This window comes from Bradysia coprophila, assembly GCF_014529535.1.
Source record: "Bradysia coprophila strain Holo2 chromosome IV unlocalized genomic scaffold, BU_Bcop_v1 contig_81, whole genome shotgun sequence".
NCBI lineage: Eukaryota > Metazoa > Arthropoda > Insecta > Diptera > Sciaridae > Bradysia > Bradysia coprophila.
In genome coordinates, this window is record NW_023503375.1 from 4,406,529 (window position 1) to 4,434,501 (window position 27,973).

The following is a 27,973-nucleotide window of genomic DNA, read 5'->3' on the forward strand; positions in this document are numbered from 1 at the left end:
CTGATATTATTATAGGGTATATTACTTCCATCGATCAAAGTATTTTTAATCTGTTGATTTCAAATCTTGTACTTCAATTTTTTAACATGCATTTCACTGTATAAAAGATCATATTACACAGAGCTTGTCATTATTTTTGCCGTCATTAGCGATAACAGATGAATAGCCGAATCTGACAGGTTAATGTGACAAAGGGGCCGTTCATAAATTACGTAACGCTAGAGGGGGGAGGGGGGGGGTATGAGGCAAGCGTTACGGTTCTAACAAAATTGGGTCAAACTTGACCCTTTTAGCGTTACAGACCCGGGGGGGGGGGTCTGAAAAATGTTGATTTTTGCGTTACGTAATTTATGAACGGCCCCAAACGTACAATTCCACACAGAAAGATACTTCAAAATTGTTACTTGCATTATGTCCTCAACTGCTTTAATACCATCTCTGCCACATAAAATATTTATTTATTTTCACGTATCCAAGATACGCAAAAGAACGATTTTCAACATATCGCAATGGACACAAATCACTGTCACAGTTTGATTTTTCAATTATTTATGTTTCAAAGTGCGATAAAATCGCTAATCAAAACAAAACATAAATTTAATAAATTTTTAATCGAAATTACACTTGAAATGATACTTGGCTCTATCACCACCCAATCGCTTTGATAAGGTTTTTTTTTGATAAATTCGATTCCTCTTCAGTACACCAGAACCACAGTATTGATTTTTTTTATTTGGTCGATTTACTGCATTGATATTAATTTCTTTATAAACTGTTTTTAATGATCATTATAGGAATTTGATAAATTTATGGAATCATAATACGTTGGAATGAGTGATAAGGAGGACATAATAACATGTTACTGTTCGGTTGATGATTGGGATGTCATTAAAGCACTTAGCTTGTGCCCATTTCATCTATTAGGGATGCGATTTGAATGATAAAATCAATGTAGAGATTTAAATTTGATACAAAGAATTATTTTAAAAAGACGCTATCTGGGATGGAATATTTATTTTCCTAAAGCCGGAGGCGAGTTCTGGAATTGAATTCGCTAAAAAAAGCTTTTAGTACAAGTTAGGAACAACGTATTAACTACAGTCAGAGGCAGTGCAATTTCAGCATGAATTTGCTTCAGCTGTTTTACAGCTGATCTACACAAACAATCCGTTTATACGGTTTTCGACTATACGACGCGGTGCGTGTAGCAGCATCAACCGTATGAATAAGTCTAAACAGTTTTTATTGTATGTGTGGATCAGCTAAAAAAACAGCTGAAGCAAATTCATGCTGAAATTTCACTGTCTCTGACTGTACGTCAAGTTAGGAAAAACAGATTACGTTTCCGATTTGGTCCCCTTTTCTTAAATTCAAGGGTCAGATGCGTTGTTCGATTACTTTTCTCGTATTTTTCTATCGAGAGTTTTCTCACTGAAACCCGGTCCGGAGCTGCGGGAATCAGGGCCTATTTTAAGGAATTTAATTTCCAAAATTTCACAAATTTCACAAAAATTCTTAAAATTTCCAAATTTTCTTTTCTGTTAGATTTCATTCCGAAGTAATCAGTTAAGCTCAAAGACATGAAAAACAACTAAAAAGGCAGTTTACGATGCAATCTGTTGTGTTTTTAGATGAAATGACGAAAAGTGATGGAAAAATTTGATAATTTTTGGAAATTTAATTTCCTTAAAATAGGCCCTGGCGGGAATGGACCAAGAAAACCTCCTTTAAGACCATAAACATAGACTATGAAATGTCCGGGAACTGGATAGTTTGGAGGAAATTTACAAGACCATCACCACCAAGACCACCATTTACAGGACTCATCCTAGATATGCCAGATTTTATCCTATTTCTTGGTTCTAATCGAGTACTAGGAAATAGGGTGTAATTTGGTGTTTGGGAAAAAATATTTCCTTAAATCGATGATTTTCATTTCTTTCAAAACAAGTCCAAATTTTTAGAGATTTTAAAATGCGAAAGCTCGTTGGAAAGGTTCGATGAGTTCTAGGAAATTGACAAATTTTAAATGCGCACACCTAAAACGATGCAGCAAATGATAAATTTGAGCAAAAGTAAAACTTTTTGTGAATTAAGGCTCGTTCGAAGGGCTTCGGCTGTTATGTATTTCAATAAAGACCACATTCCTTTTTAAAATGAAATCAAAATAAAATGATCGAGTCTGGTTTTTGACAATTGAATTTCATTTTATTTCGATCATTTTATTTTGCTTTTACCTTAATAGAGAACTTTATTTTATTGAATTTAGATGCACTCTGGTTTAGCTTCTGATTTCAAACTGATTTCAACCAGCACCCCTTCTCTCATCTCTCTTATCTCTGATCATGTTTACAGGGTAAGCCAATAGAGAGAATCAAGCGAAGCTTGATCGAAAATAAGATGAAATTTTTATTATTTATTATTTTTCATGAAAGGTTAGCATCCACATGCCGCATACAAATACACCTTTTACGTTCATCTCCACTGGAGATTCTACAGTACACTTTAAGTTAAATGAATTACGAAATAATTAAAATAATTGTCTAAAAGGTGGTTTTCTTGAGCCATTCCCGCAGCTCTACGCAGGACATGGAACACCTTTTCAAATAAAAATCCGACAATGAACAAGTTTGTGCAACAACGATTATCGTTCTTGTAGAGCTCCAAACATTTTTAATCGAATAAAAATTGGAATTACATTTCTTGTGTCTCAAAACGAATTAATTTTTTTCCTCGACTAATTTTCGTCTAAATTAATACGAAGTTAATAGTAACTGTAGTATTTCTATTTGACACCCAACTCAGATTTATTGTGATAAGTAGAAAAAAAATCAGTCGCTAAATTGTTCGTATAATAAACATTGATAGGCATCGCTAAGAGTAAAGTGATAAGAATGAGTATACACAGTTTTTATATTTTTCTGTTGTTATGTGTCACACATCAGGTTTTCCATATTATGCCTACAAAATGTATACCATACAGTAAATCGTTACCATACATTTGTATACCATACCTGTAGGCAATCATTAATTCCTAGTAACAAAATAAAGTCAATATTTGTGTACTTTTCTATACAAGTAAGTGCTATTTGTTCTTGTATCGTTTTATCACCAAAAATTATCATTCTCCTTGCCATGTTCTGTTACTTATCAATTTTCGAAAAACATGACACCAGTGTTAACTGTTTCGATATTATCCACGAAAATATTAGGCAATTTTTTTTTGGCCATATTTTCATTGAATTTTGTTTTTTTTTGGAAAAGAAAAAAATAACTTTTTTTACAGAAATGTTGTCATACCCATTGAAATTTTTTATTTTGACTATCAGATCAAATGGCTGTACGTATTGCCGTTCACTGCCACTTTTCTAGCCTATAAGACATATTTTCCGTAAAAGTCTGAAGTTGCAAGAACAAGCTTATTGAATTTGCAGGTTTCATCTTGTTAATCTCTCATTGATGATGGTGCCAGAACAAGCAAGCATGTAGGACATGTAATTGTCGAATTCACTATTTTCTTACTTCTTTATTTGCTTTTTTACTAGACTGTATAGCTTCTCACATAGCACTGAACCAAGCACTAGAACAGATTTTGTAACGGCTATTTAGCCTCATGATCTGCCACAAAATAAACAACATTTTTTGAACCGCCACGATTTTTAGAAATTCGCACAAATAATTGTCAAACATTATTCTTTAATGAAGTCAATAAACAATCAGATGAAATATTCAATTATCGAAACCAAAACACTGTCAACAACTGGAGCAAGTGTGTCCAAAATATAGAACCCCGGTAACTCTCATCTCATATAATGACAACAAAACAGGGTTGCATATGCAGGCCTCTATTGGAAAATATGTTCTACTGCTTGGTTGTAGATGCTATGCTTCTTATGACGTAATTAATGAAATGCTAGGCATTAATCATTGAAATCAATAGTAACGCTTCCTTTTACAAAGTGTCTGTAGAAAAGAGTGATGATTCTAGGCACAAAGTGCGATTAGTCTTTTTTTCATTATATACACCACTTCAACTAGAGACTAATCGCACAAAGTGTGAATAGTAGCTACCGATCAAAAAAAGGAAACATGCACTTTTCTTACAGAAATTTATCGAAATACAAATAGATAAATAATCGTGTGGGGCGTTATTAGAAACTTAATTTCATACACTTGCAAATAGGGTCTTCTGGGGGTTTGAAAGCATCTACAATGAAATATGAGCATTTAAACACTTCAACATCTCGTAATTCATCGCAGATGCTTCCAAGCCCCCATGTGCCCTAAATGCACATAAAATTACCTTTCTAATGACACCCCACACGACCATTTAGCATTTTTGTACCTTGAAAAATTGCTGTGAGAAAAGTGAGTGTATACGGTTTTTGATCATCTCCCACTCACTAGCCACAGAAGCGTCAAGGAACTTTTTCGAAAGTTGTTTTGGCTTCGATTGGGTCCAATGTCTTTCTGGGAATATATACAAAAATCCTCTGGAAAATGCGTTCGATATCGGTAGGCTGTTTTTGATAAGAATCCCGCACAAAGACTCCTGTCTTTCCGAAAGAACCTATTTTGATTACATAAGCCTCCGAATATATCTTATGTTCATGCTAGGATCAGAGCTGCGCAAATATGAATGTTCGTTAAGCTTTCCAAATTGTATAACCATGGAATACTGAACTGAACGAACTTTATTGTTTAACAAAATACAAATACGACTTTCATAATAAAGATGAGTACACAGTTCGAAAAGACATGAAAAATGAATGCAAAATCAGAGTTTACATCAAGTATGAAGAATAATTACCATTTGTGTCATACATTTATCTGTCTATATTTTTCACGCTTGATGTAAACTCTGATTTTGCAAGCACTTTTCACGATCTGTGTACTCGCCTTAATATTTCAACTACAGCAACAGTTTAGTCTTAGGACAAAACGAATTTCTACAAGAACAAGGACGTAATTTACCACAACCGTGATCTGAGATATCATTCCACAATTCACATTGATTTACATAGTTTTTAGAGCATTCCAATGACTTTTATGACACTATCCTTTCGAATTTGTCAGAAGATTTGCTTTCAATTAAACTCAATTTTGATTTTAGAATCTCGGCAACATTGCGATAGTTATCTCTCACACTGTCGAGTCACTTCACCCAACCACTTAAGAAGTTGTTTACATGCTTCTGTACCGAGACCCGTTCATTTCATCAATAAAGCATTTTGTACAGCTTACAAATAACTGTGTCAGCACAAGACCCAATTTTCCATAAACTTGGGGCTAGTACTGAAAAAACAACGTGCTAGTACGTAACTCGGACGAAAATTGAAAAATCACGTTTCGGCATGTTTTTCGACTTCACCTCGGGTAAAAAAAAACTTCAGTTAAAAACTCGACTTTTCAACGATACCATCCTAGTGCCGTAAATATTTATAAAAAGAAAATTCTGTAGAAAATATTCATTTATTTCAATTTGAATTGGGTAATCTGATTGTAAGCAATTCGACTTAAAATATATAACAAACAAAAAACGTTCCCGCTGTAATAGTTTTGTTGGATGCCACCCCAAACATTTGAAGATTTTGTTTTATAAAAAAAGGAATATGTTACATTGTTACACAGACAATACGAAATACACATAAAAAGTCAACGTCTTCTCGAAATAAATGTGTTCGTCCATTTTGCCCAGACACGTTCTTTTGTTACACCCAAACAATAAACGTCGATCGATCCTTCGTATTTTTTTTACCGGGGAAAAATAAATAAAAAGAAAATTTCATGCAACTGAACTGAAAATGGAGTTCCATTCTGTATGTCTTTGTAGTATGGGAAAAGAAAAAGCTAAAATCTATTTTATGTGCGAGTACATTTTTTCCATTCCATAGTAAATGTAAATGTTGAAGCCATTATATTTTATTCGTCTTGCTATGTTGTACTATATGATTGTGTGTACGTAGATACGTTTATATATGTACACACTCCACTTCTCCATCCATATTATATGATTGTACACAATTGAATACATGGATACATGGACTGAGTGTATATATCTCGCTATATTCGAAATTTATTTGCTTTTCTCTTTATATATTTTATCCCCAAAAAAAGCTATATTAGGATACGCTGGAAGGATATATATTAATGGAGTAAAGTGAAAAAGTGAATAGAACGTTCTTTAACAAAAGCTTTTGGTAGCGTTTCGTGTTTATAAAATGGGGTTGCTGGGGTGTACACCAGCTATAATGTATTTATGGTAAGTCCGTGATTTTACTCAAATGTACACATATATTCGCTTCTTATAACATGGATTTATATATGAGGCACGAAAGAGAACACTAAAACATAAAGGGAGAGTAAAAGAAAAAAAAGCGACAAGAAAAGTTACCCATTCAGTTTGGCGCTTATGGATACTGTTTTTACTTCGGTTTAAAATTATACGTAAAACATTAAGTCAACATAATAATTTAAATCGGTGTGCGCTCTGTCTTTATTGCTTCGAAAGTTAATGTATTTTCACAGAGACACTTATTTCGTGGTATATGTAACATTAAAAGTATTTGGGAAACACCTGAATGATTATTATTTTTTAATCCCTGGATCCGAATCCTACCTCACACCAGTCGCTTAAAAAAACTCGCTTAAAGCATCGCGAAATTCACAAAAACATATCACTTGCTGAAAAAAAATTGTTTTCTCATACGCACCACGACATAGTAAAGTCAATTCATGTCAGTGTTCATTTGAGTTCATTTTCAATGTATTAGGTCCCTTATTTGACGTTTCGAAAATGAACCGCTCCTGCCTGGTTTATTTTACTCTGCCGTGATACGCACACATTCAAAACATGTTCTTATATGGTTATTGTATGAAAACTTACGATTCCACCGAATATTCGTCTAAGAGGCACTTTTGGTCAACATGTCGTCATAAACCTCCAAATGTCAAGAAAATATACAGAAACGTTTAGGAGTTAGTGGGATCCGGAAACGAAGTAACTAATACGTCGAAAATTTCAGTTATCTCAAAATACGAAAATCAAATATTTCGGCCAAATCCGCAACACTGCTCCTAGCATGAACACTGAATTGACATGTGTCAAATTTGGTAATTTTAAGTAATTTTTGGTAGAATTTAGAAATGTCCGTAACGCAGAGTTCACTATGATAATTTGAAAATGAATTAATACAGTGAACGACATCTCAAATGTCTCACTGTCAAATTTTTCTGAGAATTTTATTGTGTCATTGGAAATTCACAATGACATTCTCTGAAAAAAAATAACAGTGAGATATTTGAGATGTCGTTCACTGTATAAAGGTTGAATTAAAAAATTCAAAAAGGCAGATAAAAATGGAGTTAAAAAATTCAAAAAGGCAGTTAAAAAGAATTAAAAAGGCAGATACACAAAGGGCAGTTTAAAATAAATAATTTTGGAGATAAAAAAGGCAGTTGAAACTAAATAAAAAGGCAGATAGTTAAAAAATACAAAATGACAGATAAAAAATTCAAAAAGGCAGATAGCACTTTTCAAAAGCGCAGTGAAAAATAAATAAAAAGGCAGAGGAGGTAGTTGTTATCAAGTTTTCAAAAAAGCAGTTGAAAATAAATAAAAAGGCAGATAGGCAGTTGAGTTAAAAAATACAAAATGGCGCGAGGTTGCGTAGTTACGAAAGTCACTCTTTAACCGGTATTGCATTCCTCAAAAGACAGAATATGTGGTGAAATAGAAAATACAAAATGGCAGATAATAAATATAAAAACTCAGTTAAAAATAAATAAAAAAGCAGAAGAGGTAGATGAGTTAAGATTTATAAAATGACAGACAATAAATTGAAAATGGCAGAGAGGACTTTTTCAAAAGGGCAGTTAAAAATAAATAAAAAGGGAGATTATGTAATTGAGTTAAAAAATTCAAAAAATGAGATAACACTTTTTCAATAAGGCAGTTAAAAATAAATAAAAAGGCTGAATAGGTGGTTGAGTTAATATATATAAAATGACAGACAATAAATTGAAAAGGGCAGATAGGACTTTAACAAAAATGCAGTTAAAATAAATAAAAATGCAGATAGGCGGTTAAGTAAAAAAAAAACAAAATTGCAGATAAAAAATTGAAAAAGGCAGTTAGCATTTTTTCAAAAAGACAGTTAAAAATAAATAAAAAGGCAGCTAATAATACTCCAGTTTACACGGCCATAACTGTCTTTTTTCACAATTTGAACATCACAATTGCTAATAACTGCCTTTTCTAAACCTGTCACATACGGCTATTCATCTGTTATCGATAACGACGACAAAAATAATGACAGGTTCTGGGCTATACGGCCGTAAAATGCATGTTAAAAAATTTAGTACAAGATTTGAAATCAACAGATCCAAAATACTTTGATCGATAGAAGTAATAGATCTGATATTGATACTGGTCATATGCTTGCCGTCTGTAACTGGTTAAGTAATTCGTAACATTGAACATTAGTGAGATTGGGTCACAGTGAAGCGAGGGCCGTAATTCACACGAGTTTTTTTTTTTTTTTTTAAATATAATTGCCCCTCACGGGCGAACGATTGATCTGCCGTCATTGCCCACATCAACTTAGAATCAGGAATCTATCCGGAACAACCTATAATTAGATGCATCTTATAAAATCTGAACTAATATCACCTATTTTAGTCAATAGTGAGTGGTAGTACCAATTGTGATACTTCTTGAGAAAGAATTGCATTGAGTTGTCCTTCCAAATTTTAAAATAATTACATACACGAAAGAAGAGAGTTCCCGATCTTTCAATTCGATGTATATTACACCGTGTTTCGAGCTCTACGAATGCGCCTTAAAGGAAAAACTCCTAACGTATCGAATTATAGTTAATGTGGTATGGATCATTGTTGAGTTGAATTTTTTTTCCGATTTTTTTTCGGTATATCTTTTGTTGGGACTGATAATTATGAAGATTATTCATACAATTTACATTTAATTAGCAGCTAATTGCTGTTAGTTTATAAAGTAAGACTTTTTGTACCGTGAAAATCAATTGCCCTAATAAATTCCAACGAGTCTAAACATCTCAATTTTTACGCTTGGTAAATTCAGATTAAATGATTTCGTGACGTGGAATAACCTAAATTTGTCCACATAGTGTGCACTGTCTTCTTTGTCACATTCAGATAATAATCTATGTGTATACATAACTTCGATAGAGGAGTGTCTCGATTGAACAGGTGAGTCATTTTCATTTAAATCATTCTGCTTCATCAATTCAAGTCATATGGTGACACATTTATAACATCGCCTGATGAAATGCACAATTAGATTTATTCATAAAGCAAAACACCATACTCGTTCGTTTTGTGTTCAGCGAGGGGTAAACCCCTCAAGAGAGTTGTAGAGAGTTACAAGCTAAAAAATAGTTGCAAAAGAGTTGCAATAAAAAAAGTGTTGCACGCGGAGGAAATAAATTCTATTGTTTTTCAGACGATTACCTGAACTAAACTAGCCCTCAGACAACTACAAATAGTGAACCGTGAACTTTAAAATAGTTTTTGACCAAATCAACGCACTTCAAGCAAAAATGCCTTGAGTGCCTGTCACATTGAGTACTTTTTCAAAACTTTTTTTAATTGCTAAAATTTGTATGAATTTATCAATTACCGTCCCAGTTTCAGTACACTATTGAGAATACTACTCATTCTTAACCTGTTACAGACGGCTTTCATCTGTTATCGATAACGACAGTGATAATAAACGACAAACTCTGACTAAAGAGGTCTTATATGGCGAAAAGCATGTTCAAAACAAATGAAGTAAAAGATTTCTGAGATCAATCTCTGAAAATCTTCGATCAAATGAAGTAATAGATCAGATAGTAAAACTGTTAATATGCTTACCGTATGTGACAGGCGTCTTCTCGTAGTAGGTTACACCACCACAAACATTTATTGTTTTTACTACAAGCGGCAGCCGATAAACGTTGTAAATGTTACCCTTTTACCGGTAGAAATCTCATCGTTATCGGAAGTTTGTTATTTTCTCAATAGTCTCTTTATAATACTGTGCACCCGTTGCCATTAGCCACAGTATTATAAAGAGACTATTGACACCCGGTGCCATTAGCCACAGTATTATAAAGAGACTATTGGCACCCAGAAAAATTAGAATTTGTACAAACAATCTGGATATTTTGAAAATTAAACTTGTTTTGTACACAATCCTAGGGAATCCATCTTTTTACGAAATGTAACGTAAAGTCGGATTGTTCGATCCTGAGGAATTCACCCTTTTACGAAATGTAAAGTAAAGGTAGTTTGATCGATCTTAGAGAATTCGTCATTTTACGAAATTTAACGTAAAGGTGGGTTGTTCAATAGAATTAATTCTTTCACAAAATAAAACGCAAATGCGTTTTGAAGAATACTAGGGAATTCATACTTCTACGAAATGTAAAGTAAGGGCGGATTGTATGTACGATCCTAAGGAATTCATCCTTTTACGAAATGTAAAGTAAAGGCAGTTTGATCGATCTTAGAGAATTCGTCCTTTTTCGAAATTTAACATAAAGGCCGATTGTTCGATCCTATGGAATTCATCTTATTGAGAAATGTAACGTTAAGGCGGATTGTTCGATACCTTTACGTTACATTTCGTAAAAAGAATGAATTCCTCAGGATCGAACAATCCGCCTTTTCGTTAAATTTCGTAAAAGGACGAATTCCCTATGATCCAACAAAACGGCTTAACGTTTCATTTCGTAGAAGGATGAATTCCCTCGTATTCTACAAAACGCATTTACGTTATATTTCGTAAAAGGATTAATTCACTAGTATCGAACAACCCGTCTTTGCGTTGTATTTTGTAAAATGACGAACTCACTAAGATCGAACAAACTACCGCGTTTACGTTAGATTTCGTAAAAAGAAGAATTAGGTAGGATTGTGTTCAAAACAAGTTTAATTTTCGAAATATCCGGATTTTTTGTTCAAATTTTAATTTTTCTGGGTGCCAATAGTCTCTTTATAACACTGTGGCTAATGGCACCGGGTATGCGATTAGCATTTGTATAATATAGAGACTATACCCGGTGCCAATAGTCTCTTCCAATACGAAAAGAGTTCCTAATTAGTTGCAAAAAAAGATGCACAGAAAAATAGGTGCACGCAAAAAGAAGGATCTGCAAATCGAATGGTTTTCCCCTCTGTATTTAGGAACCTACTATTACTATATATATTAACAAATATCGATCCATACTATGTTCGACGTCCGTGTCAATTAAAAAAAATCAGACTTTTTGTTTAAACACATCTAAATGCATCGGTCCTATCCGCATAATGAAATACTAATAAATCATATCAACAACAAAATGAGTGTGGAAGTCGATTCTACCCCCAAACAAGAATAAAATATTACCCCCATCGCCATCATCATCATTACAATTTTTTAATGACACGATATTATAACATAGTTAAACTGAAAAGTATGTTAGAGCGATTAAAGCATAAAGTTAATATGGAAAAAACTAAATGGTAAAACGTGTTCCACATTCACTCCTGTCGTGGTCGAAAAACCATATATAGCCGGAAAGATGTGTCTTAAACACGCAATACATGAGTAATGATCCATTTTTTATTATGGTCGGTAATGGGTGTAATGGGTAAAACAGGTAAATTAGTCTATTTGAGTTTCTGTTATTTTTTTTTAAAAGAGCGACATATGGTGCTGAAGATGAACCATCAGATAGCATGCAAAACAAAGTGAAGTTATTATACCAAATAGGGTTTATAATGGTAGCACTGTACAACAGTATCACAAGTTTTACTCAAAACTGTAATGCCCATATCCTGATTGAATCGACTAAAGAATCAGTCTGTTTGTATATTTGGTACTTGTGATTCCGTTGATGCGAAAAAAGTGTCTCTATCCCATCAAAAACGATATCATTTCAATTTATTTGTCGTCATCTCAATCGACTTGTTCAAACAAACATGCTAGGTACTTACTGTATTTATATAGATGTCATTCCATTCAAATACGGGGAAAAAATAACAAAAGATTCCATTTGATTCAATGAGTACATCGGACAAATTAAATCCCTTAATCGGCAGTCGAAAAGGGTGACATAATAGCGTACTCGACACGCATATTTACAGGAGGAAATTCGTTTGCATTTTGGTTTCTCGTTTGGTCTGTCTCTCATCTGTAATGGTATAGTTATTTGTTCAACTAGCGAAGAAAAGTCGGAAATTGCATTTCTAGGGAGTTGGTTGTGGACAGGCCGTAGCGAGGGCCACAAATCGCCCGGGAGAATACAATTTCCAACTTTTTTCCCGAGTTAAACACAAAATTTTTCACAACAAAGGTTTCCGAAGAGGCTTAATCGGAGAAGAGAAAATGACTACTTTCTCACCTGCGTTGTTATTTGTTGTCTTGCGGCCAGAAAATGCGTCATAACTGTCTTGCTGAAAACCGGTTTTTCACATTTTCTAGTCGCAAGACAACAAACTACCGTACTGTCTGGCAAAATTTTTTTGTTGTTGAGGCGTGTGGGATGCATTCCTCGCCCTTGGCTCAAAATACAGCCTCCCCACTTCCCTCAACAAAAAATGTCGCAGCAAGACAGTAATGTACTATTGTTTGGTTCTATATAACGCACCAGGTCGCATGTTATCACAAATTTTCATGTACACAAAGTGAAGCTCATCAAATATTTGCTTCTTCAAAATAAAAATTGTGCTCTTCCGTGTGTGTATAATCAACCAGCAAATAGTAATAGAACCAATTAAAACAATAAGTCTATATAACCATGCCGATTTGAAACGAAAATATTTACAAAATATAGCTAACGTGTGGTAGGTGCGGTGCACACTTGAATTGGGCAGATATGTTTTGTAAAAAAAAAAAAAATATTGAAAACATCTCCGTTCATAATATGGTTTAATTTATCCCCTACGGAGATGGTATTTGTACAATTCATAATGCAAACAATTTTATCTGTTTTCCCCTTCACATTTTAATGTACCGATTGACTAAACTTCACCAACTCAAATCAACAAAAACAACTATTATACCGAATGCCATCTGTTGTTTTACGGAAAATCTTAACTTTCCGAAAACTAGAGCATTATATTCGATGCCCTCGGTTCGTTTCCATTGAATGGACAATTTTCAATATGTCATGCAGAGTTTCAAGAGTACGCGCGGGGTAGAAATGACTTTTGTCATCTATTATGCCCTCATGTCAGGTTGTTGTTGTCAATGTAAAACATAATGCACCGCATAACATTAGACTCATTTTTGTTTGAGTTCTTTTGTGTTCAGCGCAAAGCAAACACAATCAATGTTCGATGGATTAAGTTGCTTTTACAGTGATTGAACATTCAGGTGTTATTTGGCATAGCAATTTAGCTTACAAGTACTGATATAGATAAAGTTTGAAGATCTAAGGAAATTGTAACAGACTTTCTACAAAGTACGGTTCTTTCAAACGTTACCGCACTTTAGTATCGTTGAATGTTTCGTTCATTCTTCTGTATCAGATTTTTTATCGGCATTTGGAACATACTTGAAGATGATCTATGCTCTGCGTATATTTCGTGCAGACACGAAGCAATTTTTCTTTGTGTGAGTTTAGACTTACAATACATGCGTAAAATAGACTCCGAGTTTGACATATCTCATTTGAGTGTTAATGCTTGCAGATAGAGTGCTATGCAATGTGGGAATGTGAGAACAAATTACTTAAACAGAATGAGCAACTGTAATAGATGGATCGAGCAATAAAAAACGTTCATACAACATTGTACACATAGTCTGAGGTCCTATGTCATCCTGTTTGAGTTAGAACTTTTTTGATTTTTGACGGTGGGACATTTGGGCGCGAAACTTTCTAAACTAAATTTTTCTCTTGGGAGCTTTGAACCTTTAAATAACGGTAAAAAACCGGGTTTAGTGTAAATCTTGCAAGTAAAATATCTCCGTCAAAACTGAATATTTTTTGATGGTTGGACCAGAATATGAAAGGCCGGCTCAATACCTTTTAATCGTTCGAACAACATTTTTTTTGGAAAATGGAAAATTGACTTAAATATATTGGGTTCTCAGAAAAGTGCACAGGATAACTTTGAACTCAATTTCCCTGGCCATTTCTAAAACATATTTGACGTTAGGGTTCGCGTTGGAAAACAGGAGGTCACCATAGACTAAATAATTAAAATGAGGTTTTACCTGAACTTTTCGGATATTATTTATCCTTTTTACTACCTAATATATCTTTGATTGATCTACCATAATATGACCATTCTTGAGTGTCCCCTAAGTACTCCTAACGCTAGAACTGAAGGATGACGTGAGCTTCCATCAGGTTTTCTCGACTCTATTTTGAATTAATGGAAAGTTGAAGGCATCCACAGGTCAGTTCCTAAAATCTCATCACTCCTCAGAGTCCATCCAGTTCCCAACGCTCGCTTCGCTCTGACCACAAACATCGCTCTTGTTGGAATTTCTTATTTTCTCTACAAAATGTAGTTGATCTTCGAGATAATTTGATAAACTAGGAGAATTTCCAATTCTTCACTTCTTCTGTTTTGCTTTGAATATCGACTTCTTGGAAATCGGTTTATGTCTCATGTACTGCACGAAATGTAATGTCTTTCGATAGGTAAGAGTAAAAGCTATCCAAAGACATTAAGTCTACCAAATTTCGTGCAGTACATGGCAAACAATCCGATTTCCAATTCCAAGAAGTCGATATTTAAAGCAAAACAAACTTTCCTTTGATTTTTTAGTGTAAAAGTCGAAATTCGAATTAACACATTTACGGCACGAAGCAGGAAGTCCTATTGTAATTTCAATAACGCTAAAATGATTTTTCCATTTTAATCTAACACTTTTTTTGTACAAATAAATCAACCACCTGAAGCCCAGAGATTGATTTTTACCATTGAAAAACTCCATTCACCATAACCGTACAAGACAAAATTAATAACTAGTCTATGAGGTTGTTTATTAAACAGTACAAAAGATTTCGCTTCGTCATTGTTTTGGTCGCGTGCCCCAATAGCGTAAAGGCACATCTGTCGATTTATTGGGTACGAGTTTTCACATTTTATTTTGAAATTGAAAAAAAGGTACTGTTCATTCGTTTGCATTATGAATGTTCCGTATTGTGGCTTTGATGGAAAGAATTTTCAATTCTTCTTCCTTTTTTTTATTCTAATTGAACAAAAATAATCATTAAGTCGGAAAGGCAATGAACATCTGCGTCTAATATATTCGGATATCTATCATCGTATACTCGTTTCACATTTTTTTTGGTGGGTGTGAATTTTCAATTTTTGATTCAAGGTAGAAAATTGGTCAGATTTCTTTCGGATAAATCCCATGCAAATATGTGATGGGGGATTTTGTATTCATCAGATAGGGAAGAAAATATGGTCATAGCACTGTTCTTAGCATTAACATAGAAAATATTCGGAGAGGCTGATAAATACCTTTATGGTATTAAAGTCATGTCCCATCTGACCTTCTACTATCATCTCTTGAGATACCTGGAGGCTGTATAATATTTGGAAAACCTGCACTAGAAAGAATATTTGGTTGAACTTATAACAAGTCTTAAAATATTCGACCAGGCTTCTAAGACAACCATGTTCTTTGTCGAACCGAAAATATATATATGTTCCGTGGGTTCTCTCAAAAATCTAAACTTATATGAGCCAATATCTTACTTAATCTCACCACAGATTTTCACTGACAAATGTTGACAGTGCATACCATGTAATTTTCACTATTTTAGCAGAGACGTAGCTACTTATTTATTTATTAATTTATTTTCGTCAACGGCACTTAAATGCTAACTGACGACATCAGTATCAGTAGTTCTTACAAATACACGATTATAGTAAAGAACAGCAATTTTTTCGAGAAAACGAATTACGCAACAAAAAATCAGTATTAACACAAAAGACAAAATTTCCAAAAATATGAGACAAAATGCAATGAGAACAATTTAAAGTAAAAATTCAATTACAATCCAAAGAAATCAGGAATCAAATGAAACGACGCGGTCCAAATCATTCTGCTAAAAAGCGTCTACATTACAAAGAATCCAAAAAATGTTTTTTTGTCACACTCTGAGTCTTTCGCTTCTTTAAAACAAAATCCCGCACATAAACATTGGCAGGCCAACATTTTGGAAACACAACTACACTGTAAACGGCTTCGGGTATCTTTACTTTGTATTGGAAAAAGCTCAAATTATCAATGGACCTGTTAGACGGCAACAAAAGGGACACACTCAATTTATCTTTTGCAATCTTCAACTTGTTCGATAAATAATCTTTCAAGTGCTCAGCCGAAACGTCTTTCCCAATGTTCGAAATAACAATACTTCTACCACGGCTCCGCGTCAATCTGGTTCAAAACAGGAGCAGCACAACTAGACGTTTCCATTTCCGATTCATAGGCTGATACATTTCCGGAACCATCACCACAAATACGATCAGTTCTATTATCACCGGAGGTCTTCGACGATGCACTTGTAATTTGGGAGACAACCGCCGAGCTGTAGATATCTGTGAATTTATCCATTTGTTCCTTGAAACCACCGACAAACTGACTCAAATCCTTCGACAACGTATTAGTCAAAAGTCCAACGACATCGTTGATTCGGTCCAAGGCTGCGGATATATTTCTATTCGCAGCATTGCATTCATGACAGTACCAGTGTATGTTGGCGCAAGCGTTAATACAATTGATCATCTGTTTATTCACTCCAACACATTTGATATGAAACAGGCCGTTGCATAAGCCCGCACAAGTAACGAAGTCCGAATTCAACAGTGGATTACTACACACTCGCACTTCGATGCCATTGTTCAGCTTCAATGTCTCTCACAAATTGATGACTCTCTTTTCTCGACTGTCGACAGCAAACACAAGCGACTCAATATGGCCTTGTGTGTTCCAATTGTCCAATTGTTATTTTGAAAAAGTTCAATAATTTTCAACAGAATGAAATTTAACGAAAAATAACACTTCAAAAATGCCAAGGGAACTGCTAATCACACAGTAGAACAGGTGAATCAATATTTTAACGAAGAATAGAACCGAAAATCAGTCAAAATCGCACAAGCGATGCAAAACACGTCCTATCTTGTAAACGTCAACGTACCTACTAAAGGGCCTGAGCCAACAAATGAATTTTCTACCATTTCCAGATACGATTTTGGTTTTTGACATTTACTTCGCCTCGAATCAACAAACTTCCCACAACAACTGGACTTTTCAACTTTTTATCCCTTGACATATAAATGACTATTTACTTTTCGTTTTCTGTCGATACACCCGCCTAAGAGCTCGTCACTGAGCAACGAAGTAATAGGATTTTCTGTAGGTGCTCTAAACTCCAAGTCATAGAGGTAGACTACCTGGAGGAATTATGACCCGAAATTAATTGAAAAATTATATCACACACACCACTCACACGAAAACGTCAACTTTGCTTTGCTTTTGACGTTAAGAGTCCCTTTTAACTGTCTGTACACACTAGGGTGTAGCGTTTTGACGAAAGTATTTTGTTTTTTAAGACCTGCGGGTAGGTTCGATGCAGAATGGTCCACTGAACACGAAAATACCAAAAAAAAAAATTTGAAGTTCGAAGCTCCCATGCGCACCTCTGAAAGCCATAGTGAGATTAGTTCTGCCGGATGTGTGGAAAAATATATCTTAAGTGTATATGATAATTAATCGTAGAGACCGTGGCTTCAATTTGGCATACTTTAAAATTTTAAAAAATTTGAGTCACCGTTGAACAATTACAAAAAGTGCTCCCGACCATGACTTTTTTAGAATTTTTTTGGATTTAAAGCTTTCTAAAATATATGACTGGAAAGGAATATGGTCGTGTCATAGCTCTTTTTTAAAGGGAATTTCAAGAGCATTCAAACGAATATAGACTCGACGTAAAGATTCACCGGGTTGCAGATTCGATGACCTTCTAGTGTGTAGAAAATGGTACGAGAAAAGCCATATTTTTTAATTTTTCACAGAAATTGTTCTCAGTATTGCTGGCGTTAATAGAGCAGCAATCCTGGGAAGAAATGAGCGATGTAACGAGATTTTTTTTTTAAATGGTCAGTTTGATGATTTTTCGATTATCATAAAGATACGAGTTAAAGCTACCCCAAAAGTCGGCTATTTCTTCCCAGAATTGCTGCATTATTAACGCCAGCAATACTGAAGAAAATTTATGCTGAAATTTCACTGACTCTAACTGTAAAAGTTATTCATTGTTGATTACTCCACCACTTCACTTTTTAGTTAACAATTTCTAACATAATCATTGTTTTAATTATAAATTCAAAAAATGTCGAGCTTTTGTGAAGTTGGTTGTGTGTGTAAGGCTATTACACATTAAATTGTTTTTATTATTGCATGAAGTCTAAAAAGTCTTACTTTCGAGTGATCCCTAACAAATGTAAATCGAGACAAACCTATCTCCAGTTTCAGATTTCATTTTTCTATTTTCGATTTGTTCAAATAAAACACACATCAACGAATTGATGCTTCATCGTGGATTATAAATGTCATTTTCTATATTAAATTAGCGACACGTGACTGCTAAATACAAATAAGATAAAATCACTAATTTAGAGGGTTTTTATATGGTTTACGAGTGGGTTTGCACTTTGCGGCACACGTGCGAAAAAAGGCATCGCTCAATGCTGCTAAGTTTGTGAGTTTTATTTGATTTATATGTATAATTTACTTGTAACTATTTCTGCATGCAAACCGTTCGTCTGTTCATTTAAATATTTACTTACAATTAAGGTCACATAAATATTCATTTATTTGTTTATTTTCGTTATGCAGAAGAGGAACCAAATTTTATTTTAAATGCGTGATTTAAGGCTTTCCGAACAGATTAAAATAAATTGGAGCATAAAAATGACGGAGAAGAAAACATTTTCGAATTCCACTGGGATTGTATCGTAAATTTCGAAAAATTCGTATGCTATCAAACCTAATCTAATAAACATCCCTAACATTTTGTCGATCATCTCGAAAACATACACTGTTGTTCTATACTTGTCCGATGTAGGGTTTGTGCAGCTACAGCACATGTCTGACGAAAAAAAAACGTAAAGTATACCTAACTGGAAATTTCATAACGCATGGCATGGCAATGTGCGAAGCCTTAAAAATAATTTTGGAATTGATTATCTCAGCTCTCCATCCCTTTATTGTAAACGTCAATTATAGAAGACGTATGACTGATTCTTAAATATAATTTTATTTTATGCATTCGGGTGGTTTGGTGTAATTATACATTGTTTCTCAAGCTGGCACATCGAATAAAAAATTTGAATTATTCGTACTGTCACTGTCTAAAAGATATCTAGTTGAAGACTGTAGAGCATGTACTTGTGTAATTCATAAGTTCTTTAAGATTTTTTTTTGTTGTGGAACAATTTTTTTCTAGAAAACGGAAAATTGTTTTCTAGCCGGACAAGCCATTTATATGAAAACATTCAAAAGTGATATCGCCATAAGACTTCAGGCGATTGGGGAACAAGCGGTCTCCAATTTTAATGAGTGATAGCTCGTTGGATTCGTCTTTCAATTCTAGGAAACACGTATCTTTCACTATTTCTTAAAAAAATGTGTTTTCTGTGAAAAGCGTTCAAAAGTGAAGACATGTCAGAGGGTACCGAAAACAGTCTTTCGACAATTACTCAAGAAAAATTGATTTTAAATTGTTGTAATGTTGTACGAATGTCGGCCTTGGAAAGACCCACAGGTAGAGTATACGATCCGCTTGGTGCTTGTAGATCCACGAGAGTTATGACTAAAAATATAGTGAATGTTCGGAGAGTCCGCCTTCTCTGCAACTTCGATGTTCCACGGAACTGAGTATGGGGTGTTGTAGCTGGCCTCACCCACTATCGTTCCACATATAAATGAACGCAATACTTCTGTGCTACAATGACGTTCCTTTATACTTCATTTTTCTAGCCTCTAGACATTTGGTCATTTTTTCGACTAACATTTGGACTTTTAACAAGTTTGAACGTTTGAAGTCAGCAGAGGTCAGTTCCTAAAAAAAAGTGACGTCTTCATGGTACTGTCTTCCCGATGCTAGAACTATAGAACTACAAGGAATTCAGACTATTTTTCTGATGTGGATCAATGTTTGGCCACGATTTACTTATCAAAGTAAATGGTCTACTGGAACAACATGTTCCGAACAACTACTTTATTGTTTCTTTCGGTTTTACCGCTAAAAAGAGATCTTTCTCTTTCTCAAGTTTACCAATGTTTTCCCACGTATTGTATAATAGAAACAGACAAGAAGACTTCTGACGAACTTTCAGCATATTAATCAAGTGTCGCACAAACTTCTAGAGTCATTAAAAAGTTTCTCATCAAATCTCATCAAATAAACTTTGATCTGTTTTACTATAAAAACTTACATAAAAATTACAAATGAAAAGCTGGTAGGTACGGTAAATTTGAAATGAGAACGAACTTACATTATGTTAATATATCCTCCTCTCATAACAATAATTCTAGAGCAATTTTCCCATATTTTAAATGGTATCGTTTAAAAGGATTTATAGCAAAGAAAGGCAGGGTCTTGTGAAATATATTCCACCATATATACCTTCACAAAATAATACATTTATTCAGCATAAAATAGTCATATCCAGTTCACAACCACATCACTTTAGCGAAAATAATGCCAAAGTAATGGAGCGTAACAATTCAGAGAGAAGACCTTTAAAGCGAAACAATATCGTTCCATATGTACAAGTTTGGTGTTGATAAATGACATAAAGCACTTATTAAATTGAAAATATACACACAGGCTCTATATTATCAATGAAAAGTGGTTTTCTGGAAAATAATATCGTTTCGTTTTAGGATTATATGTTTATATAAATGCTGACATGTTTATAGTATTAAAAGTGTTTGAGATTTGCAAGAAAAAAAAAACGTTTGACAGAAAGTATGCATGGGTTGGATGTAAGAGGTTTTTTTTGGAAAAATATTTTCGTTCTGGTTTACATACTATTTAGTGGCCATATCCAATGCCAAAAAAAAGGTGTAACTCAACAGCTATACTATTTTATCTGCTATACTCTGACTAAAGTATTCTTCAATTTGTACAAATGAAGTTTGCGCAACCCCAACATGCGTTTTTTCCACATAAGAATCTGTTACAAGTTACATGTTCCAATTTGTGGTGAGGAATAAAAGCAGTTATACAAAATTCGATGTTTATTTAACGACGGATTCATTTATTTCATTTCATTCAAACATAATGAACAGAAAATTTTCTTTTTACAGAAGCCAATGTGATTGATTTAAGTTAATTATAATTTATGAGAATACCAGGTCTACTACTTCACCATTTCTTCTCATTCTTACAAATTCTACTACTTGAAAAATTTTTCTAGTGTTTAGCGACAACAAAACTTTGTTATGTCGTCTTATTCATTGTTGTATTATTCCTACTTCTTTTGCCTTGCTAGAGTTTCACATTTTTCTTCTGTTTACCACCCCTTCTTCTTCTATTTTTTTTCTCCTGAATATAATCATCATCGTTTTCTTCTGTATATAACTTCTTCTTCACTTTTCTTGTTCTTCTTCATGTTCATCATTTTCATCTTCTTCATCTGCTCTAACTTTATTGCACTCTGCTCAAATTATGTTGCAGAAACTCGATACATAATGGTCAAATTCTGTTGTTCAAGCTCTGTTACTCTCATTCCGCTCAAGTTTTGTTGCTCAAATTCTGTTCCGATTCTTCTTCTCTTTTCCTTTTTTTGTCCATTGAACTTGTTACCGTCAATAACATTTGATCGTTTATTCTTCAATCATCGCTCATACCTCAATCGCAATCCAATCTTTGGTCCATTTTTCATTCCTGACGTCAAGAACGTATTTTCATTCAGATTCCAATTCATAATCCGTTTTCAGTCGTGTCAGCTCTATGTTTCGATTATTTCTCAAGCCTTAGCTTCTACTCTCCACTTCCCTATTCCCGATCTGGGCCCATAATCTGTTAGAGGTTCCAATTTGTGGTGGTGAGGAATAAAAGCAGTTACACAAAACGTGATGTTTATTCAACGACGGATTCAAACAGAATGAATAGACAATTTTCTTTTTACTAAAGCAAGTGATTGATCAGTTAATGGGGCAATGATCTTGTTGTTTTCATCACCTGTCAGCAATTTTTTTGTAGCGCTGTTGTATTTTGCAGGATAAACTTCAAGAAACGTATTCAGCTATCAAAACAAGGATGTCTCTTTTGTAGTTTTCAGGGTAAACTAGTACGTCGTCCCATGACCTATTAGAATTTATGATAATGCTAACTCTACTACTTCAACATAATCTTCTACAAAGTTTTGATAAGGCTTGATAAAGAACACCTATTGGTATTGACTAACTAGAAGTTAGTCATTCTAGTGAGATAGCTCAAAAATACTAATACTGTGAGATCGGATGATCTTTGATCCTAAGAATTCTAAAACACAATTCCCATCAGCGCTGGCAAATACTCATAAATTTACCCGTCGATAAACTTGACATTTTCACTTCAAACGCTCCGGATAACTGCAGTTAAATTTAATGTAGCACGGCAGAGTAAAAGTAACCCAGGCAGGACGCTTGTTTGACTAGGGACCTGAATAATCTAGTAGCCCTATGTTTTTTGCGAATTAAATTTTTCAACTTATGTCAGTGTTCATTTGAGTTTATTTTCATACAGTGCATTAGGTCCCTCATTTGACGTTTCAATAATGAACCGCTCCTACCAGGTTTACTTTTACTCTGCCGTGATTGTAGCCTCGGAGGAGGGTGAAGTATCAAACATCGGATACCAAAGTTTATTCCTCGTGTTCTCCCGTAGAAAACCAAAATTTATTTCATAACTAAACTTCAAAATGGGGTCATTTATAGCATCCACTAATTTAACTACTGCTCCTTCAATTAATTAAAAGCTATATATAGACATTGCTTGTATGTCACATACTCCCATTTTGACAGAATAAAATGCCTACGTATAGATTAATGTATGCAACAATATTCGATATTAAAAAATTGTAACTATTCACTCCATGAATATTAAATGAATAAACATCAAATTATGTCATTTGTTGGCTGTATAGTGAACGTAGAGCGTCACAACACATTTATTATATTCAATTCCTTTTTTTTTATAATTTCATAAATGCATGTCAATTCCACATACATCACAAAAACACTTTACTCTTTTAATCCTACGATCCTACAATCATAATGGCATTTTTTAGGTCTGTGACTTATTAATTATTTATAAGTTCATTTGAATAATTACATTATCCGATCGACCTTACGCTTACGTCACTCATATGAACATAATGTTTTTGCAAGACTTACTGACTATGACAGCAAATGTTAGTAGCGGACATTTTCTGTTAAGTCCACCTCCAATTCAATCTAAGAATGACTTCTGTAGAATTTATGCTTCTTTCACCTTCTCATCCTTCTCCTTACATTCAGTTTGATATAGATGTAATGTAATCCTTTGTAGTCTTTTGATAATCTGAGAGCACTATCCTCAGTCGACTTAGTATAGTATCTGAAATTAGAGACTCTAATAGAGGCTGCATCTATATAACTGTAACTGATATGCCACAAGAATCGAACAATAATATATGGCTTGAAATGACAAATAGGTTCTCACCTCAAATAACATACAATTTGAAGTTCGTGTAGCGTAAAATACCATTTACGTCCTTGTAGGGTAAAATACCCTTTACAGTCTATGTAGCGTAAACTACTCTTTACAGTTACTGTCTCATAAAATACTCTTTCTGGCACTCAGCATCATTTTATTCAAAATTTGCAAACTTTTGACGGCATAAAACGTTGAATGCAACTCGATGCAAAGTATTTAATTAGGCTCACGATGTGTATTATGACATACGGCCTGCTGCATCGTGTCATAATGACACAGCTATAGCCTAGTAAAGTACTTTGCACATCGGTTGCGTTACGTAATTTATGAACGGCCCCTAACTCTTACGGTTATTGTAGTGTAAAATACCCTTTACAGAACTTGCAGCACAAAACATCCCTTACAGTCATTGTAGCGTAAACTACAGTTCTTTTAGCATAAAATACACTTTATAGTTCTTGTAACGTAAAATACCCTTTACAGTCCTTGTAGGATAAAAACATTACAGTCATTGTAGAGCAAATTACTATTTCAAGTTATTGTCGCATAAAATACTCTTTACAGTCTTGTAGCGTAAAATTCCATTTACAGAACTTGTAGGACAAAATACAGTTTAGTGTTCTTGTAGCATCCTTTACAGTTCTTATAGAGTAAACTACCTTCTATTACTTAAATAGTTTTAGGTTTCATTTTGTGTATTGAACAACATTACAATAATTGTGGTCACCTAATAAGTGACTATAGCGGAGACCTCAAACGTTCTACTCTGTTTCAAATAATACCAGAAATAAATTCAGAAGAAATGTAGAAAAATGAAATGTTAGTGAAGTAAGGAAACTTAACTCAGTTCGAATAAAGAACGAAATAAAAAAACAAAAAATTTGCTATACAATAGAACCAACAACAACCGGTCCATTATGCTACCAAAATCGCATTGTATGTAATTATGTTCCTCGCTGGTTGCTCAGAGCGTTGATAGGATAAATACGTAAGCACTTCAAAAGGAAAAAATTACATAAAAGATTATTCAATTGGGAATTCGAAATTTTTGATGAACAACGCTATATTGGTGCGGCCAACACGTGCACTTAAAATTATATGGTTGATCTGCTCGAAATTCTATTGAATTCTTTTAACGTTGTGACTTTGATTGTGGCGTTTTATGCAATGTTTCAATGAGGAGATGTTCGCCGCTGTTCAGGGAGGCCAAAACAGTGCCGTCAATGTAATGTATTTAAAATGAGAAACAAACTGACAAACGGGTAGATATGTTACATTTTGCAATTGAATTGTATCCATCTTGATTCAAGAGTGGGTCGTATTTAACTTTTGTTTGTATTTTAAAACGCCTGACCCCAGGTTGTACTCAGAATTAACAGAGGAATATGATGCAGGAGAGATACATTGCATGCATTATTGAACGATCTCTCTGGCCCTTGTGGTCTCAAACCATTGATACTACCTGGAGTTAGTAGCTGAAGAGTTCACTCACGCAGTGTAGCTTCGTCAATGTTACCGACCCGACCATGACTTTTTTATCAAAAAAGAATTTGCGCATACACTTATTATCTGAAACTTATGGCGTAAAAATAAAAATGTCGTGTTTGGTAGGTCCGAACAGGTAATCGCATGGGAAGGTGAGGCAGATGCTCATTTTTGATATCACAGTTAAGTGTTATCGCGTAGAGAAAAAAGTACGAGCAGATACAGGAGCAATCACACTAGGTCCAGCTTCTCAGTAGCCCCATGGTATTGAAACGATAATTGCTGCTGCGTTTTCTTTTTGGTTGACTATGCTGATCCTCTCGATTAGGAATTTGGTCGACCGCTTTTCTATACTGTTGTTTCTTTGATCATTTAACCAATTTTTTATATAAGTTTCTCGCCTTCTATCGCAATCGGATCGAAATGGAAGTCCTGTGTCAGGTTTTCGGAATTTCGGTGTTGCTTTCTTGCTACTTTTCCTGCTTCCGTGCTCCTAGATCAGATGTAAGTCTTTATCAAGGTATCGACATACCTAAAATCCCATATCAGCGGTCGTTTCATCTCTCCACTGTATCATTGTTGATTGTTAGATCATCTGGCCTGGCCTCTTTCCATCCGAGCGTGAGCAGACCCTCGGTTTTCTTAATGAAGGTGCCTAGGCTAAAGCTCTTTTAGTGAGGTCATTAATCATTTCGTGTCGGAATTTTCTCCAAATAGTAACAATGGTCCCAGATCACATTTTTGACCTTGAAAATCAATAATCCATCCGGAGGATCTGGAAAATTCATTTTTAAGAAAGAAAATATCTCTTCTGTTCCTCGGTTAATTCTGGGTAAAACCTAGGGTCGGGCTTTCTAAAATGTGTTGTTTGAGGGAACCAGGTGAAAAACAACTGAAGCAAATTCATGCTGAAATTTCACTGCCTCTAACTGTACGCCAAGAAATTTATAAAAAAAAGTTTTCTTTTCTTTTCCAGTTAGTTTTAAAGATATCATTGACTACCGTAGCGGTAATCCATTAAAATTTTATTTGAAATAGGGTTGTTGACAGACAATTAACAACAACAACAACAAAAAAATTCAATATCAAAAATATCATCATCCCCAATTATAGTACCTGCTCTTTGGTAAATATTACGCATAAAATTACTATCCTTTATCCCACAGATATCCGTTTCAGTTGTTAAACAATATTACAGGACACACAAACGTATGTGCATTATGTTCCATCGGAGGGTAGAAAATCCATATTCCAATACATGGAATTCGTCTATTTACGACAGTATTATATGTTATTTACCACCCCCTAAAGGACTTAATGTTCCACCCTTATTTTTATGACTTTCAATATAAATGTTATAGGGTCGGATGGTAACCGACGTTTTCCAGCATTTTGTGCGCACATATAGACGTTATATGTGTATAAATGTACACATTTAATGGGTACTGGTTTTTGCGTAAATATCGAACATATAAGTTGGTGATATAGAGCAACCCAACGAATAAACTTTTCATGGTCTTGTATCCATTTGGTATGATATTATATAAAGACACCAAGACAAAGAGTATTTATTGCATACTCACTAACCCCACGTATAATCAAGTTAACTTTGTTGTTGGGTGTAGAGGCGATGATCGCAACAGATTGCTCTAAGATTTAAGTACACGATTGAGAAAGATGTCGAGATTATATTATGGTAAAAGATAAATAATTGATTAAAGTCACTTATTGAGAGAAATAAGATCTAGGTATAACTATGCTGATGGATAAAGACATTTGTTTCTTTAACCTGTCACAGACGGCAAACATATTAACAGTTATTTTACTATCTGATCTATTACTTCATTTGATCAAAGATTTTCAGAGATTTATTTCAGAAATCTTTTACTACATTTGTTTTGAACACGCTTTTTGTTATATAAGACTTCATTAGACAGAGCTTGTCGTTGTCGATAACATATGACAGCCGTCTGTAACAGGTTACTGTTTTACTTTGACGTAAATTCATCTCCGCTGCGATGGCTTTTATTTGTTCCTTAGAAACATATAATAATTTCAATTTATCCGATGCAAGCTTCATCTGTATCAACTCTTCGTTCTAATTATTAGAATCTAATATGAACAAATTCAACAATGAAGAGGTAACATTCTTGTGAATGTTATACTTCGTATTTATTACGATATTTTTCGACCGCTCCTTAGAGTTCGTTTTTAATTTATAGTCGATGCAACGATCGGTGCGCAATGTCGGTTTCTATTACTTACATGATGTATGAAAATCACGAGTGAATAGATGAGTGCTGTATTTGCACGTCAAGCTTGCGGTCATCAGTACCCAAGCATATGTGGTGTCATTCGAAAGCTAAGACGAGTACTAATTAGGGGAAACCGTTTTTTGATGTTTTTGTTCTTTTTTGGATGCACAGGAACCGTCACAAGTTCGCCTAAATAATCAAACTTTTACCCATACTTTCAACTGCTCGTAACTCGTCAGGGTTGCGTTCTACCCCCCACGATCGACTATTTTCGAAAGTACATTCAATTACCTTTCCAATGACACCCCACACGCCCATGTAACTGTCATGTAGCCGGAGAAATTTCCAGATGAAAAGTGTATGTTTTCGGTTTTTGATCACTTCTCGCTAGCCATACAAAAATCGAAGAATTTTCAAAAAAAACATTTTTGGCCTCTAGGGACCCTCTAGGATCTATACAAATATCAAAAAGTCCACTTTAATGGTTTTACGTTTTTGAAGAAGAAAAAA

At 34.3% G+C, this 27,973-nt stretch overlaps 1 protein-coding gene and 1 long non-coding RNA gene across 4 annotated transcripts in view; one reads left to right on the forward strand and one right to left on the reverse strand.

Annotated features, from left to right (window-relative positions):
- The window catches only part of LOC119072256 (LIM/homeobox protein Lhx3), a 54,219-nt gene that overhangs the window by 4,012 nt on the left and 22,234 nt on the right, over positions 1–27,973 (forward strand). The gene's annotated exons all lie outside the window — the stretch shown is intronic.
- Positions 12,149–27,571, reverse strand: LOC119072283. Its single transcript, XR_005086822.1, has 4 exons — positions 27,201–27,571; positions 17,323–17,332; positions 15,840–15,843; positions 12,149–12,176 (listed from the first exon to the last, which is right to left on the reverse strand). It is a non-coding gene; the product is annotated as an uncharacterized LOC119072283 (long non-coding RNA).